The sequence below is a fragment of the Dermacentor variabilis genome, chromosome 1 (assembly GCF_050947875.1).
Source record: "Dermacentor variabilis isolate Ectoservices chromosome 1, ASM5094787v1, whole genome shotgun sequence".
NCBI classification, from domain to species: Eukaryota; Metazoa; Arthropoda; class Arachnida; order Ixodida; family Ixodidae; genus Dermacentor; species Dermacentor variabilis.
The window spans coordinates 57,987,980-58,004,994 of record NC_134568.1 but is presented as its reverse complement, the minus strand read 5'-3'; the positions used below and the strand labels follow the sequence as shown (position 1 = coordinate 58,004,994).

At 49.2% G+C, this 17,015-nt stretch overlaps 1 pseudogene; it reads right to left on the bottom strand.

Annotated features, from left to right (window-relative positions):
• Positions 1–14,615: 14,615 nt before the first annotated feature.
• LOC142575040 (uncharacterized) lies at positions 14,616–16,703 on the bottom strand (annotated as a pseudogene).
• Positions 16,704–17,015: the final 312 nt, after the last annotated feature.

The window sequence follows — 17,015 nt, the reverse complement described above, 5'->3', positions numbered from 1 at the left end:
TTTAAAGAAAATCGAGAAATTCAATAACACACAACACAGATAAAAATAAAAGGCAAAATAAAACTCTGAGCATGGTGGCAACTGCCATCGCCCCGTTTCAAAGGGGACACTCCTACCTTCCACCCACCCATCGTCATGCCAGCTGTGGAAAAGCGGCCCCCCAACTCGGCTCGTCGCAGTCATGTCGCAGTCGTCCCAGCGAATCCTCCACGGTATGTCGGATGATGTGTATACAGTGAATCTCCAACGATGTGCTCCAGCTAAGAAGCGGCGGCGTGCGGAAGAACCGGATGAAGAGCGGGAACAACGTTTAGCTAAACGGCGTGCATATTATGCAGCCAGGCGAATGCGTTCAACATCTCTTGATCTGGGTGCATCTACAAGTATCATGCATGCTGACGCGACTGTGGCGACACCTGATCGTTCGACAGCAAGCCTTATGGATGCTTTAAATGGCGACGAGACTGCATCTACACGTTCGATGAGCAGTATGAAACTCTACAACTTGAACAGAAGATTGTTTTCGCAATCCACTAGGCTTAGCTAAGCTAATTTAATTAGCATCTGCCAATTTTTTTATTTTGCCTTTTATGTTTATTTTTATCTGTGTTGTGTGTTATTGAATTTTTCAAATTTCTTTAAATACGTCTTCCTACCCTTTTAACCTTATGTCACCTCTCTGCTTTTGAGCCACCAATCCTCCAATCGCCTTTTGCTAATTTCCACCGCATATTTATTTACATAACTATAATTATCTCTGAACCCTAGGGCCTCAGGAAGGGTGACTGTGGCCGCATCGACATCGGGCTTGATACCATCACATTTTAGTATGAGGTGTTCCATTGTTTCTACATATTTACCACACACAGTACATGTGTCTTCTTCTTCGTTAAATTTCTTTTTATAGCTCCGCGTTCTAAGACATCCTGATCTAGCTTAAAAGAGTAGGGCACTGCCTCTTGAGTTATCATAAAACGCTTCCTTCCTGATCTGCTGTTTCCAGTATCGATATAGTTCCACAGTATGCTTCTTTTCCATTGAATTTATCCAACTTTTAGCTTCCGCGTTTTTAACCTGTCGTTTAATGCTCTGTCTTTCTTCGTCCTCGTGTCTGGCATACTTACTGGTTAGCTTCCTAGTTCTTTTCCGCCATTGTGAGTCAACGCTCTTTCTGTATAGGTATTTAAATACCTTAGCTGCCCACCTGTTATCGTCCAATTTCCTCAGACGTTTTTCGTATAGGATTTTACTCTGCGCTTCCCGTGCTTCGAACGATGCCCAGCCCATATCTCCCTGTACTGCTTCGTTTGTGGCTTTCCCGTGGGCACCTAGTGCTAACCTTCCCACAGCTCTCTGATTTACTTCTAGTCTCGACAGAACCTCTGCCCTTAAACACAGAACCGCATTCCCGAAAGCAAGCGAAAATGGTGCTAAAAAGCGCCCTCTGTCTTGAACTGGGTAGTACCAAGCTCGGTCGTCTGCTTCGGAAAGCACGTTTACAATATGTAGCCGCCACTTTCGGTTTTGTTGTACCACGGCTTCCATCTAATATCGGGCGCCAAATATTTTTTTCGGGGGTGGCACTCTGCGTAAAGGCAATAAATAATGCAACGCCGCATACGTGTACGCCGTTCAAGAAATAAGCGGCGAAGTTTTAGCGCGGTGTCAATCGCAAGTGAAGCGAGTCGCCTACGAAGTTGAACTTGAGGTGAGGTTTGCACGCTCCTAGATTCAGGCGCACAAACGCGAGGAAATGCCTGCTATAAATGAATTCACCGCAGCGATTCGCAGACATCATGGGTACGGAACTGCTCGAGCGAACGACGGTACGTCCCGCGACGGCAACAGTCTTTCAGCACGCCGCGATGTACGAATTGCTCGAGCGCACAATCCTACGCGCCGCGACGGCAGCGGTCTTTCGACATGCCGCGAAACGGCGGGCCTCCTGCAATCTTTGTTGACTGCATGCCGCTAGACAAGTGGTTATGCCTGCACTGTAGTAGCGGTCATCTGTCCCTTTAGCAAGTGATAAATAACTGATGCAATGCATGCAAGCTCGCAGTAAAGTACGTGCGAATCGCGCTGCAGCGCGAGCTGGTGCGCTGGTCGCTTGATGTAGCTTTTAATGACAGCGATCGAACATCGATGTGCTGCAATCTATACTACCTTGCTGCGCTGCCTCAGCGTGCTGGCTTGAGGTCAAGGATGAGCACATTTAACTCTCTAACCTGTGCTGCTCGTAGTGGGGCAGAAAATTGTCACCGAATCAGCCCGACCATTTGTGTTCATTTGCACGCACCTGGTTACTTCACCACTTCGCACCGATCGAATTGTTAATTGTCGCTGTGGCCGGGTCTCGAATCGTGAATCACCAGCCATGCCTGCTGCTATGTCGGTCTGCTGTCGGGACTGTAGGTGCAAAAGACCGAATTTTAGAACGCAGATAATCAAGCAAGCTTCAAGACAGGCGAAACAGTCAGCATGGCGCGAAGTTTCGCTTACCCAACGCGACGAACTGCAGCTATCCAGCGCGCCCTACGCCCCGCTTCGTGAGGCCTTGAAGGAAAACGGCAGAATCTGATGTTGGGATTCGGTTAGGCTTTCTTGTTCATGGCTGCCTACGACGCAGAAGTAACGACGGTGACGCTTTTTCCAGACTGAGCTAGGTCGCCGATTCCTTCTGCTTCCAGCTTTAAATACGTCCCACGGCACACGAAGAGTCCGTTTTCGTTAAACTATAGGCTGCGGCGAGCTCCCAGCGTGGTCGGCGTGGTCAGTGAGAAGCGACGAGCCTTTTCGCACTCGCAACAGGGCAGTAAAAAGCGCGAATCGACGCAAAGCTCGGGCTAGAAACGTGCTTCTCCACAGCCAGGGCTCAGTACTACCCAAGCTGGTGCTACCCAGATAACGTTTAGCGCACCGCCACCAGGCGCCGCTACTATACCTCAAACTCCAGCGCAAGACGCCCACATTGCAACGCATGCTCACTGACTTGGAGAGGCAAGGTCGGTCTAAAAATTAATCCGCAGAAAACTAATGTTTAACGGTCTCGGAAGAGAACAGCAGTTTACGATAGGTAGCGAGGCACTGGAAGTGGTAAAGGAATACATCTACTTAGGGCAGGTAGTGACCGCGGATCCGGATCATGAGACTGAAATAATCAGAAGAATAAGAATGGGATGAGGTGCGTTTGGCAGGCATTCTCAGATCATGAACAGCCCCCCCCCCCCCCCCATGTTGCCCTTATCCCTCAAAAGAAAAGTGTATAACAGCTGTGTCTTACCAGTACCCACCTACGGGACAGAAACCTGGAGGCTTACGAAAAGGGTTCTACTTAAATTGAGGATGACGCAGCAAGCTATGGAAAAAAGAATGATGGCTGTAACGTTAATGGATAAGAAAAGAGCAGATTGGGTGAGGGAACAAATGCGATTTAATGATATCTTAGTTGAAATCAAGAAAAAGAAATGGCATGGGCAGGACATGTAATGGGAAGGGAAGATAACCGATGCTCATTAAGGGTTACGGACTGGATTCCAAGAGAAGGGAAGCGTAGCAGGGGGCGGCAGAAAGTTAGGTGGGCGGATGAGATTAAGAAGTTTGCAGGGACAACATGGCCACAATTAGCACATGACCGGGGTAGTTGGAGAAGTATGGGAGAGACCTTTGCCCTGCAGTGGGCGTAGCCAGGCTGATGATGATGACGCCGTGGATGGATGGATGGATATTATGAGCGTCCCCTTTGGAACGGGGCGGTGGGTTGCGCCATCAAGCTCTTGCTACTATACTGCCTAATATCCTACCTAGGTTAAATAATGAAAAAAGAAAAAAAAAACACTATGAACTACCACGCCCAAATTTTCTGATCCCCTATTGCGAACTGTGTTTTTGTACGTCTCCGTCTTTTGTCGTTTCCCTACTTTTCTTCCACCAATCCTCCAGTCGCCTCTTACTAATTTATATTGCGAACATGTTTGTTTTAGCACTGCTCCCTCTGAACCCAAGGACAGTGTTGGTCGATCGCGAGCGCCACATGTGACAGGCGGAACCACTGGGCATTACCTCGTGTGGCTTCCGAAATCTTCATCAGGCGTGCGCGCGAATCTCAAAGGCCATTAACCTTAAAGGAGTACTGACACAAACATTTGAAGTCGAGATAACTTGCGAGATCGATTTAGTTGGTCACACACACATCGTCTATAAAATGTCAGCGGCGAATATCGCTTAGAAAATATTTAAAATCAATTTTAAAGTACGTGCGCGCAGCCAACCTCAAGATAGAGCACCTCGCGAGATTGACATCACGCGGGATTGTAAATAGCCAAGAAAACGCTACGTCATGTGGCTACGTCACGAATTTTCGTTGGCTGCCATGCGGCTTACATGTGCTCTTCTTTGTTGTTGCTTGTTCTAGCTGTTGTACTTGCAGTGGGACGCTCTCCGTGTCGTTGCAACTGCAGTTTTTGTCGTGTCCATCGGGATATTTCCCACACTATCAGCTTGACTGCGCAGCCACAACGTTCAACGCCGATTTGTTGTGTCTTGCCATTGATCGTGGCCGATGCGAGGGTTTTGTTTAGGTTCGTCCTCACCATCGCCGGCCGCAATATCTGAGTCGCTAAGTGATTGGCCACGTCTAAAGCGCAAGACACATGGTGCGATTTTCCGTGCGATCTGGCGTACGGCGCATCGTGTGCGATTTGCCGCATGCGGCGAGTAGCTCCGCTCAGAACCGGCGCCCCTACGTGGAAGTTCGGAATGTTGCGTAACTTCGAACAGAAAGTGAAAGGAACCGTATTTGCACAGCTATCTTGTTTGAAACAAACGATAACCATATAAACACGTATATGCGAGCACTGTAGACGTGTTTCCGCAAGGCCGCGTTAGCAGTATCGGATCCGTTGACAGCCGCCGATGGCCAGGAGCCGGCAGGCATAGCTCGCAGGGCCATCGAATCCGACACCGGTTGCGCTTGTGACACGATCGCTTGCAGCTCGTATAACGAAGCGCCTATGTTAATCGGTACAACGTGTACACAGTTATGTCACGCTTAAATTGCAGCACATTTGATTTCATTGGCGCCGACAGAAGCGAACGAGCATGCCAGGCGAGCTTGTGATCGCTGGGAGACGATGTAGGCCTAGCGTAAGCCTAACTCGCCGGCCGTCTATCCGGGGCCGAGGGTCCTTGCGATGCGTCCGCAGCTCGTAAAAAATCGCCTAAATTCATCAGCACAATCAATGCCTGAGCATTTATGTTTCTCTTAAGTGAAAATACGGTTAGTTTTCCTGGTGCCGTTAGTAGCGATGAGTAAACACGCCAGTCAGGCGAGCCGCTTCGTGTACAGACGATTGCTGGCACGTCTGCGCTTACCGCGCCCGAGTAGAAATCACGCCAACGATTTACAATTTCGCACGACGTTTTATAACTCGCACTCTTTCGAGGTCACTTTATTCTAGAAGTTATTTCGTTTCAGAAACAAATTGTAGCCGATTTATGTGCAGCCGTCAGCGGCGAAAGAGGCCCGCGTTTCGACCAGGGAGAGAAAAAACAAGACATGATCAGAGCGGCGAGGCGCCCGCTCGCCGGCCCGCCCCGCCGGGTGTACCACGTGGCGATGACGTTCACGCTACCGGCGTTGTCATTGGCTGCGGTCGTCCGACCGATGCGGCAGTCGCAGGACAATATTCAGCAAGTTGGTCGCGCACGCTGGCTGCGCGTCAGAGCATACGTCATGGCTTTTTGCTAACACGTAACCACATTGTTTACATTCCCGTTTCTCCCGTCTCGTTGCTCTCTGGAACCGAAACTTCAACTCGTCACTACAAAAAAGACTGCAAATAATTACCTGTCGCGCTCTGAAGTAAATGAGGTTTCGTGCCGTGATTACTCGGTCATTAGCAACTTATTAAAGCAGAAAAAAAACACGTGAATTTTTTTTTTTTTTGTGTCCGTACTCCTTTAATCATAGCTCAGCGTACGTTTCCAGGCACATCTATTCTAGGGACAGGCAATCAGCCTTTAAAATGTGCACCCGAAGGATTGTGCCGACCGCGGTTTCACCGCGGTACCGACCACGTAAACACCCTGCGTTGAGTCACGAGCCGTTGGCACCACATGTCACCCATGATTATAGTGTCGGTGGCGAACGCCACCACTCGATGCTTGTTCACAATTGAGGGCAGGACCATATTGCTCTGAGAGCTCGAGCCATGCCGCAGGAATCTAGTAAAGGAGGCAATATGGTAGATCTCATTCAAGCCAATGCCAAGTGTTGATGAATTTATGCTTCTGTTTTTAGTGCTTTCTCAATCTGTCAAATATTGTAAACTTAATTTTATGTGACTAATTCTTTTCCACTTTCCTAGTTTTGACACGAGTCAGTTTAGTGTGATTACTGGTATTAAAGATTTGTACAGTCATTTCTGCGGTCCTCTGTTGCTTGCGAGAGCTTGCCCGTTCCATGACTTGGTGCCTTACCCCTAACTTCAACAGATGCCTCTGAAATTATTTTCGTTAGGGTCTTATATTCTTTATCTCTACGTTAACATCCTCCTGTTCTGAAGACTCATATTTGGTTAGCACTGGCCTGAATTTTCTTGTTTTATTAGCTCCTACCTGGTCGGCCTGTTTTCATATTGTTCCCTTCTTTCTACCAATCGAGGACAACCCTACACCTAACTACGATCACTGCCCTTTACGCAATCCAACACCTTTACATCCTGCGCAATGTTTCAGTTCAGTAATAAAGATACAGTGTATTTCTTGTTTCCTCATTCTATCCGTTTTATCATGTGAATGCACATCCCTCCTGAATGTTTGTTCTGAATTCAATTCACTGCAAATTATTACACAGCCAAACTGATGTACTTTGTGAAAAGCTACAGTGCTTGACCTTGTATTGACCGCCTGCGCTGGATTCACTAATATTCCTAAACTTGCTCCCACATATAAACCTGCTTACAAATAACTAGTCCGCCTGATACTGGAATACACTTCAACTGTTTGGTTCCGGCCCTCACTGCGCATGTGACATTAACCTTTTGGAATCAGTTCAGAAAAAAGAAATCAGATTCACCTACGGTCGCTTTGATCGCAGATTTTCACCTTCATCACATGCTCAAATCTTATCATTGCAGACTTTGAAACAAAGGCGCACACGGGAACAAATCATCATTCTTTACAGATCATTCACACGTCATCGGCATTCAGGTACCCTTTCTTTTATATCTCCTAGAGCATGTGCAACACCACAAAGCCATGCACTAAACATTGTTCCTTTCAGGAAACGTATAGATTGTTTTAAATTTTCTTTTTTTTTTTAGAGCTCAGCTTTTTTGGCGCCCGTTCCTGCGTTTCGTGTGGCCTTCGCCATTGTGCCTCACTGTTGTCCCTCGCCGTAACCAGCTCTGTAGCTGGGACCAGCGCACTGCTCCAGCTGCGCGCGCTCCTGACGCCATCTCTCGCGCACGGCGCGAGCCTTGCTCTCTTCGCTCCTCCTCCAATGTCAGCCCTGTGACGAGACGTTCATTTGAGGGATCGCCAGTCGTTTGTGCGCAGGCGCGAGTAAGAGCGGGCGCGAGAGAGAAAATCTGGGGGCTTCTGCACCTTGAATACATGACTCTGCCTAGGTACTACGGAGGAGGTTTCTTAGCGCGTATTGCAGGCGTTCGTCCCTAGGAGTTCCGGCATTGCGGAGTGGGGTTGAGTTTGTTTACGCAACGACGCTGGCTGCCGGCGCGGTAAAATGGTGAAGCAGTAGGCACTGACGCCCGATATGGCGACCGCTTTGTCGGGAACACTGTCTCGCCCCTGCTGCACTCGTGCTAGGTCAACCGTGGCGGATCATTGCTTTCTCGCGCCTTACGGCGATGTACCTTGCAAATAACATCACAGATGTTTCTGTGGGAGCAGTAGCGACCGTAGTAGAGCCAGGCCGCATAGATTGAAAATCTAGAAGGCCTTAGCAATCACGGTTGAACGCAAGTAGCTTAACGGTCGCCGGTAACGATCAGTGACTCAGCACCAGCGCCGCAGGCGCGAGAAAGTCTGTCTGACGTACCTTCTGACTGGTGTTGCAGAAGTCGCGTGGCGCGATACTGCTGAACTTAGCGTCACAAGTTGGCGGCTGCAGACGTAATTATATTTATTCAATCGTATTTTTTAAATTGTGACAACGTGTCATTATTTCGCATTATTGGTGGCGCCTCCAGGACACCAAAGCGGTAACGGGGACACCAAAGCTGGAAATTAGGCAGGGCGGCCCTTGGGTTGGGGCCGCGGAGGCCGAACCGTGCCAGGGGGTGTTCGCATAAAAAATTGGCTGTCCGCGATAGCGGGCAGCCGATCTTATACATCCCTGGCATGCGCAGGCCTCGGCGAGCGCCAACCCCGGACCAGTTCGGGTTGGCCTCCCGCTACCCCTTGGGTGCCCTGGAGATCCTGCGCCGCCTGCCTTACTATAATAGGTGCCCTCCTGAGGCCTCCGTTTCCCGGTTACGTGCCCTCCTGGAGCAGTGATTGTAAAAAATCAAAAAAAAAAACTAAAAAAAAAACTAAACTAAAATAGTCGCAATGACCTTTCGTAACAAAAAGCCACCGCCACATTTTTACAGTGCTAATGGTAGTTACCTGTCCCACGTTAATGACTTCAAATACCTGGGTGTTATTTTTTTTCACATAACTTAAAACGACATGCATGTAATAGGCAAGATACAATGGCACTTGTATTGACATTAAACCAATCTCTTTCTTTTTCTTAGGTTTAGGCAGCCAGCACACTTTGAACAGCCACCTTGACTGCAGATGTGTCACACAAGTCGCCAAGGAAGCATTTGAGGGAAAGCCACAGGGAATGAAAACAGTCACTTCTCCATGTAAATGATGCTCTCTCTCAGATGACTCCTACACCTCACCACGCCAGCGCACCTGCACAAACTCCACCAACAAAGATGCCACAGAGGAATGTGCAGGTCAGAGGCAAGAAGCAATGGCACTGGTGTTGACATTCACGCAACTTCTTTTCCTTAGGCTTAGGCAGCCAGCACACCTCGAACATCCACCTTGACTGCGGGTGTGTCGGCAGATTCCTGGTTGTACATATGCTGATAATAAACTTCAATAAACTTGAACTTGATAATAAACGTGAAGGCAAATAGGACATTAATGCATTGCTTTCTTTGAATATTTAGTGTACACATACAATGTTACTTTGCACCACTACAGAGCGTATTTTGAAGCTTCCCTCTATGTTTTTCACCTTTATGTACGTGTTGTGTGGCCCTCAATGCCACAGTTCATGTCATAGCAGCTGCCTTGTCTGTGTAGTGCACACTGGATTAAGCTTGCGATATCCACATGTGCAAGAGGCCTATGCTTCTCTGACAAATACAAAATGAGGTTTTACGCACAGTTCTCAGTCTTACTATAACAAATAACACTAAACAATCTCATTGTGGCATTGTTTATTACAGTAATGCATATGACTTATTTTTTATTGACAAGTTGACAACTTCAACTGGTTAATCCGTCATGGGAAGGGATTATATGTACACATATAGAAAAGAAAAAAGAAGGGTGGGTGCGCGCGTGGGGGAGGGGGGATAGGAGTAGATGCGGCAGGAACAAACGTACCAAATGCATGCAATATTAACTTCCTCTAGACCCATTCCTTTAGGGTACCGTAACAAAGCATATTAGGCATACGGTTCATACAACTAACTCTGGTATTATTACATACCTCTGGCAACGCGAGCTATATATGCCATCAATCGCATTCACGACTGCCCCGGATGCCCTCCATATTCTTCTGGTTAATCATGCTCACTGCACCGAGACAAAAGAAAGATCATGGGCACAGCTACCTTTAAAGTATCTCCACCTTGCGAGACACTGCTGTGCATGCCTAGGGAGCTGCCCGTGCAAACATTCCCTGGCACGCACCGGCCTTGGCGACCCCAACCTACGGACTACCATGCTTGGACTTTGATCCACCCACTGTCCCTTTGGTGCCCTGGAGATCCTGCGAAGCCTGCTTTATTATAATCTCAGTTGCCCTCCTGATACTTCCGTTTGTCGGTTACACGTGGTCTCCAGCTAGATCAGTACTTGTAAAGAAACCAACCTACAGTCATGAGAACAAAAGCACCCTGCAACAAAACAACCACCCCGCGGGTTCTGCAACATACCGCACCCGTGCGAGGAGAATTATGGAATGCCCAACGAGGGATCTGCCGACCACAACTTCCAACTCCAACGAAGAATCAGCCGAGCAGAGCTCCGGGCTCCTCACACATAACCTCGTTGAGCGACACTTGCAACAGCTGACAGTGCGTGACCGTTGAAAACCACACCGCCGGAAACTTTAACAGGATCATCCTCTGAATGCATAACTGCCACCCGCACAGCCAACACCCGCACCATAGAATAAAGCCCACACACCCCACACACACAGCTGCACGCACACCACATTGCACCATTACAAGCAAGTTGCTATCAGTTGCCAGATTAAATCTGACTACTGTGTTTATCGTCACTCTCAGCCCTTGTCCTTCATGCTGTACGTCGTTTTTACCTTGAATTAGCAAGCAACCACCCTTGTTGATTACTGTCAAGTCTAGCAATTGTCTCGGGAGCTGGCAACGACAACGTAGCAACATGGCGGCGCTCTTGCGCTTCCAGATTTCTATGCATGAACCCACGGAGGAATGAAACAAAATAGGAGAGGCCCTGAAGTAGAGTTTTTGAAGTCGGAAATGCAGCCATGTTAGTGTGCCATCTCGCTTTGCGCCTCCAATCAGCTCGCCGGGAGCAGATAGGCACGAGTTTTGAATTTGCATTGCTACGAGCCGCCGGAAGGGTGTGCTGCCGACGCACGTCAGAAAGCCTACGAAACTTCTGTAAGAGCTTTAGTGAAGCAGACTCGTTCCTGTGTTTTTCCGTGGCATGTTGAAGACTGCGTACACTCGTGCCGTGATTGCTTGAGTGTCTCTGTTGCCGGTTCACATTCACACACACAGACCCAAAACAAAACTGTCTATGTCCAAATGTCCAATGTCCAATGCTCCAAAGTCAGCTTGTATTGCGAACATGATGTGCTGAGAGAAAGGCATGGGAAGAAAGAACTTAGCTCCCTTTTCAGAGGCCAAGAGCAGCAGCAAGAGCTTCAGGAGCATGGTGGCTATGGCAACACTGACATTTGGAGTAAGCAGTCTGTGGTATTTTCGAATGTTGAAGTCAGGCTGCAGCCGTCCCGATGTAAAAAGCCGTTTTTTCAACATATACAATCATATATATAACGAGGAACAGAAGCCCCTCGTGGCAAATAAAGAAATGAAATGAATAACGAAACTGAATACAACATACTCCCCCCCCTTATCTTTAGTGATTAGTTTTTAGTAAGTATTAGTAAGGAAACCCCAAGGCATGCACACTGTACTTATTTACACATACCGTATTTACTCGATTCTAAGCAACCCCTTTTTTTTACGATCGCGATGCCCAAAGTGAGTGCTTAGATTCGAAAAATCTATAATGACCCCCCCTCCCTCTTTTCGCTGCGATATCACGAGGAGATGGGTGCGAGAAACAACATTTTAATTTGCAAGCATTAAAAAAAAAAAAATCGGTGCAGACAGTAAACCCACCACATGTGTAGGATGCTCAGTCACTATCACTGCCACTCGAGTTCGTCACACCGCTTGAACCGCTGCTCTCAGTATCCCACAGTAGGTCGTCTTCCGATCCATCGAAGTTGTTTGTGATCGAGCACTTCTTAAATGATTTGACCACAACGTCCACTTGGACCCTCTTCCACGCGTCCGAGATCCACTTTGCGATGGTTGATAGGGACGCTTTCTGCAGCTTTCCCGTCGGCGTCTTCTTCCAGTCAGGGTTTCGCACCCACTCTTCGTACTCCTGTCGGAGATTGGCTTTGAAGGCCTTGTTGACTGAAACGTCGAGGGGTTGCAGCACTGGCGTCATGCCACACGGAATCCCAACCACGTCACTATTGATGTTCCGAAGCTTTGTCTTTACCTCCGGGGTCAGATGGCCGCGAAACGCGTCCAACAGAAGCATCGACCACGTGCCTGCAGGTCCGCCCAGCACTGATTCCAGAGTGAGCAAGCGCGTTTGGCGGCCTTGGCTACGCGCTCTTCCTAACAAATAGGGGGGTGCTTAGATTCGCATGCAAACTTTTTTCCTAACTTTTTCGCGAAAATAGAGGGGGGGTGCTTAGAATCGGGAAAATACGGTATTTACAGAGTATGTATACAACTTCAGACGGCCAACTAGTTGGTCTGGTAGTCTTGGAGCCAGGCCAGTGGCCGGCGCTCTTGGGTCGGCCGCTTTCGACGTCGCCCTGGCGACGATGGCGACGGGCTCGTAGAATGCTGCTGCAGTATGCCAGGAGGCCGTACCTGCATCCTGGGGGAACGCGGCTGTAGCACAGCAGGCTGCAGCACATCAGGGGACCGAGGCTGTGGCGAGCTGCAGCGCATCAGGAGATCGCGGCTCTAGATTGGCAGGCTGGCCTGGTTCCCAGGTGCCCCTCTCCGGAACCCTGGAAAGCTTGGACGCATTACATGTACGGCCATCTCCAAGTCGGAAAGAGGCTGCTCCCCTCCTCTTGATCACCTTAGTAGGTCAAGAAAAGGTGCAGTCTCCCTTGAAACGAACAGAAGGTTTTTTGATACGGACAAAGTCACCTACGGCTATCTTCGTCTTCTTGGCGGCTCTCCTTGTGTCCGTGTAGTGCTTGCTGCTCTGCTGTTGACGCCGAACCCTTTGATGAAGTCGCGCCAACTCCTTGGCTGGGTCTTCCGCAAATGCTGGAGCTGAGAAACCCACGGCATCCAGCCTGGTTCGGGGCATTCTACCATGCAGCAGAACTGCTGAGGCGACCCCGGTGGTGGCGTGCAGAGTACAGCGGTAAATGGCAAGGTATTCTGTGGCAGCTTGCTGGAGTAGTCGTCTTTCGAGGAGTGCGACTTGAATGAAGTTTTTCAATGTGCGATTGAAACATTCTATTTGCCCATTGACTTGGGTGTAGTAGACCGAAGAATGTGAAAGACTGATGCTTCCGTTTTGCAGGAAAGTGATGAAATCACGCGAAGTGAACTGAGGTCCATTGTCACAAACGTCTCTTATGGGTAGCCTTCACGGGCAAAAACACTTGTTGAAACGTCTTTCACGGTGCTTGTGGACACTTCGCTGCAAAAATATACCTTCGGCCATTTAGAACGGTAGTCAACAAGTGTTACAGCAAATCTGCTGTTGTAAGCTGCATGCTCCAAAGGCCCAACAATGTCTAGGCCAAGCTTATGCCACGGTCGCTCAGGGCATTCAACAGGTTGCAACGGTGCTGGTGATGCGTTGGCTGACTTATCTGCCTCCAGGCAAATGTGGCAGTTTTTTACTGCCGTTTCCACTTGCTTATCCATTCGTGGCCACTAGAACCGCTCACGCAGTCGCGCCTTCGTGCACGTGATACCCGGATATGCCTCGTGCGTGATGCCAATGATCTGAGCCGTGAGGGAGGACGGAAGGACGAGGCGCTCTGCATGCAGCAGCACGTTATGGACAACAGAAAGTTCTTCCCGAATGGGGTAGAATAGTTTCACCTCTTCTGGTATGGACTTCTTTGGCGGCCAGGACCTCAGCACGAATGACTTGATGGTTTCCAGGCAACTGACGTCGAGGGCAGCCTGCCTGAACTTCTCCTTTGTCACGTAGGCTGGCTGAATGAACGAGAATTTCTTCCTCCTCAACAATCTCTGCCTCCGAGGTAGGTGCTGGCAGCCGAGAAAGTGCATCTACTACAGTGTTTGTGGATCCCCTTGCGGTATTCAACGGTGAAATTGTAGCAAAGCAGTCGTGCACTGCAGCGTGCGATTTGCAGTGGGCGTCTTTCATGTCCTTGTGACGACAGCAAGGACACCAGTGCCTGGTGGTCTGTTCGAATTGTGAAATGGCGACCCCAAAGGTCGTGTGCCATCGCTCACATGCCCAAATACATGCAAGAGCTTCTTGTACACCGACTGAGTATTTTCTCTCCGCAGGCGACAGTGTACGATATGCGAAAGTGACTGTGCAGAGCTCGTGGCCACTTTGTTGCTGCAGGACTGCTCCCAGCCCACAGTCGGACGCGTCGGTCGACACAATAACTGGAAGTGACGGATCAAACATATGGAGGACTGTACTCGACGAACGCATTTCCTTGACCTTCCTGAAACTGCTGTGTGCTTCGACTGACCAGATGAACGGCTCATTTTTGCAAAGTAAGACTATCATAGGCTCGACCACTTGTGTCAAGTGTGGAACAAACTTGGAGTAATATTCTACGAGACCCAGGAATGAACGAAGTGTGCCAGCATCAGTTGGCACTGGTGTGTTAACTATAGAGTCTACCTTCTATGGATGTGGCGAAATACCATGTGCGGTGACCTTGTGCCCTAGAAACGCAAGTTCTGGAACATTGAAGAGGCATTTGTGGTTCAGTTTCAGAACTGCGTTCTTGATATTTTGCAGCACGGTCTTCCAAGTTTGAAAGGTGTTCTTCTGCAGTCTTGCCAAAAATGATGACATCATCAATGTAGAACCCGCCAGGGCAGCGGTCAAGGATCGTCACCATCTTCTGAAATGCCCCTGGGGCGGAAACCAACCCAAAGCAAACTTTTCCGTTTTAAAAAACGGAAAAGGCCGTCACAAGTGATGAAAGCTGTCAGATTCCTGCTGTCAGGGTGCAAGAGAACCTGATTTTAAGAGGAAGCCAAGTCAAGTTTTGAGAAGTGTGTAGCGCCTACCAAAGCGTGAAGCAGTTCCTCTGTGTGGGGCCACGGGAAACTGTCTGGAACAATAGCTTAGTTCGGCTCTCGAATATCTACACATATCCTGATGCTACCATCTTTCTTGTCAACAACAACAATGGGGGACACCCATTCAGAAGCATCGATGCATTCAATGATGTCAAGGCTCAGCAACCTCTGAATCTCATTTGATACTGGTGACCGGAAAGAATATGGCAGACGGCGAAGCTTCAAAGTTACAGGCTACCCACCTTGCTGCGTCTTGATGCGATGCGTGAACCCCTTAGCAAGACTCAACTTGGGACTGAAAAGTGAACTGAATTCATGTGCCAAGGCAGGTGGAAGATCTTTGCCACGGGGCTGCGCGCTTGACGGTGTGGAAATGGAACAGGATAGCGGGTCAACGATAGTCGGCAGCGGAGCAACGTACGTGTACAAGCACTTGAGAGCAGAACCCTCAATGCGAAGATTCAAGCCTTTAATGCCGTCAACACCGATCAGACAAGTTCCTCGGTGAACATAAAAACGTAGTGACGCTGTGCAGCCTTTGAACCCAATGTCTGCCTGGAAACAACCTAGCATGGAAATCGGCCGTTGAGATTAGTCAAACAGAGTAACATGCGGAGCATGCAGGAGCGGAACGCTCTGAAAATATTGACTCAACTCTTGCTCCGACATGATTGAAACAGACGACCCTGAATCGACAAGGAATGTCACAGTGAAATTCGCTACTTGCATTTGAATATGAATTCCATTAAGCGCGGAACGTTGCACAGTCAAACCTTGCTCAGCACTGCTAGATGACGAAACATCTTCATGAAATTAAACCTCACGAACCCGGCCTTGCATTTGAGTTCGTTTGCGCTTGCATACCCTTTGAAAGTGGCCCTTGCGACCACAAAACGAACAAGTCTTGCCATGCGCTGGGCACTGCGGCGCTGACGCGATGTGGTTTCGCAAGCTGCATCGGAAACAATGTGGTGAACTGCAGCGGCTACTCTGTTCTCGGTTCCATTCAGGAGGTGGTTCCGATGCGGCGCATGTGAGCCGCCCGCACTCCTCGTTAACTTCTGCTGAAAGGTGACTGCCGGCTGTGAATTTCTTTTTTGCGAAGAATGCGAAGATGATTTATGACGCTGCCGCAATGAAATTGCCTCGACCGAAGCGGGAAGTTCCTTTAGCTCTTCAACCGCCTGCTCAAACTGAAGTGCAATTCGAACGGAATTCCGGAATGAAAGTGGAACCCTCGAGCAGTAACCGCTCACGTACGCGAGTGGAAGCTACGCCGGCAACGAATTGATCCCGCAGAGTATCATCTTGCGAGGCAAACGAACAATGTGACGCTAGCTCTCGCAGAGCAGCAAGAAAGTCATGAACGGACTCGCCTGTGTTTTGGCTGCGGCGGTGAAAGCGATGACGCTCGATGATAACGTTGCACGACGTCGAAAATTGGTGCCGCAATGCAGCGAGTGCAGAGTCGTATTGCTCAGGAGGGGCCAGGACAGACTTGTCATCGGCGAGTGCTGCGGCACTTGGCGTTGCCGGTGCTGCGGCGCTGGTCCCTGCATGCAGCGTCTGATAAATATGCTGGCCCTCCGCCCCCAAACAATGCAAAAAAATAGCCTTGCGTTGCCCCCACTTGAGTGTGGCGGCTCCGGATAGCAGCAAGTACACGTTGAACATCTGCTCCCACTGCTCCCATGTCAATGACGAGCGTCCGGGTGTCGGAAGGAAAAACGGTGGCGGAGCAAGCCCGGTGAAACTCAAAGTGGGCGGATCCGGATGGCGCAGTGGGGCTGGGGGTATGTTCACGACATCCTCGTCGCCAATGTGGTACTTTCGAAGGTCAAAGTCAGGCTCCAGCCGTCCCGATGTAAAAAGCCGTTTATTCAACATATACAACCATATATATAAAATGAAGAACAGAAGCGCTCCCTGGGGAATAAAGAACTCAAACGAATAACAAAATTGAATACAAAACAGTCCCAGTGTTCCTTTGCGAGAAACAGAAGGTCACTTGGGATGTAGAGGTTGCAGTGGAAGTAGCGGCCAAACGAAGACGCTGCCGAGGTTGATCCCGCAAGCGTTCATTTTGCCGCGCTCCCAACTTTACTGAGGCTGTAGAAGCTTAATTTGGCCCTTCTGCGCCGCTACTACGGCACAATAGAAGGCATCGGCCTATTGCTTGTGAATCATTTAGACTATGTT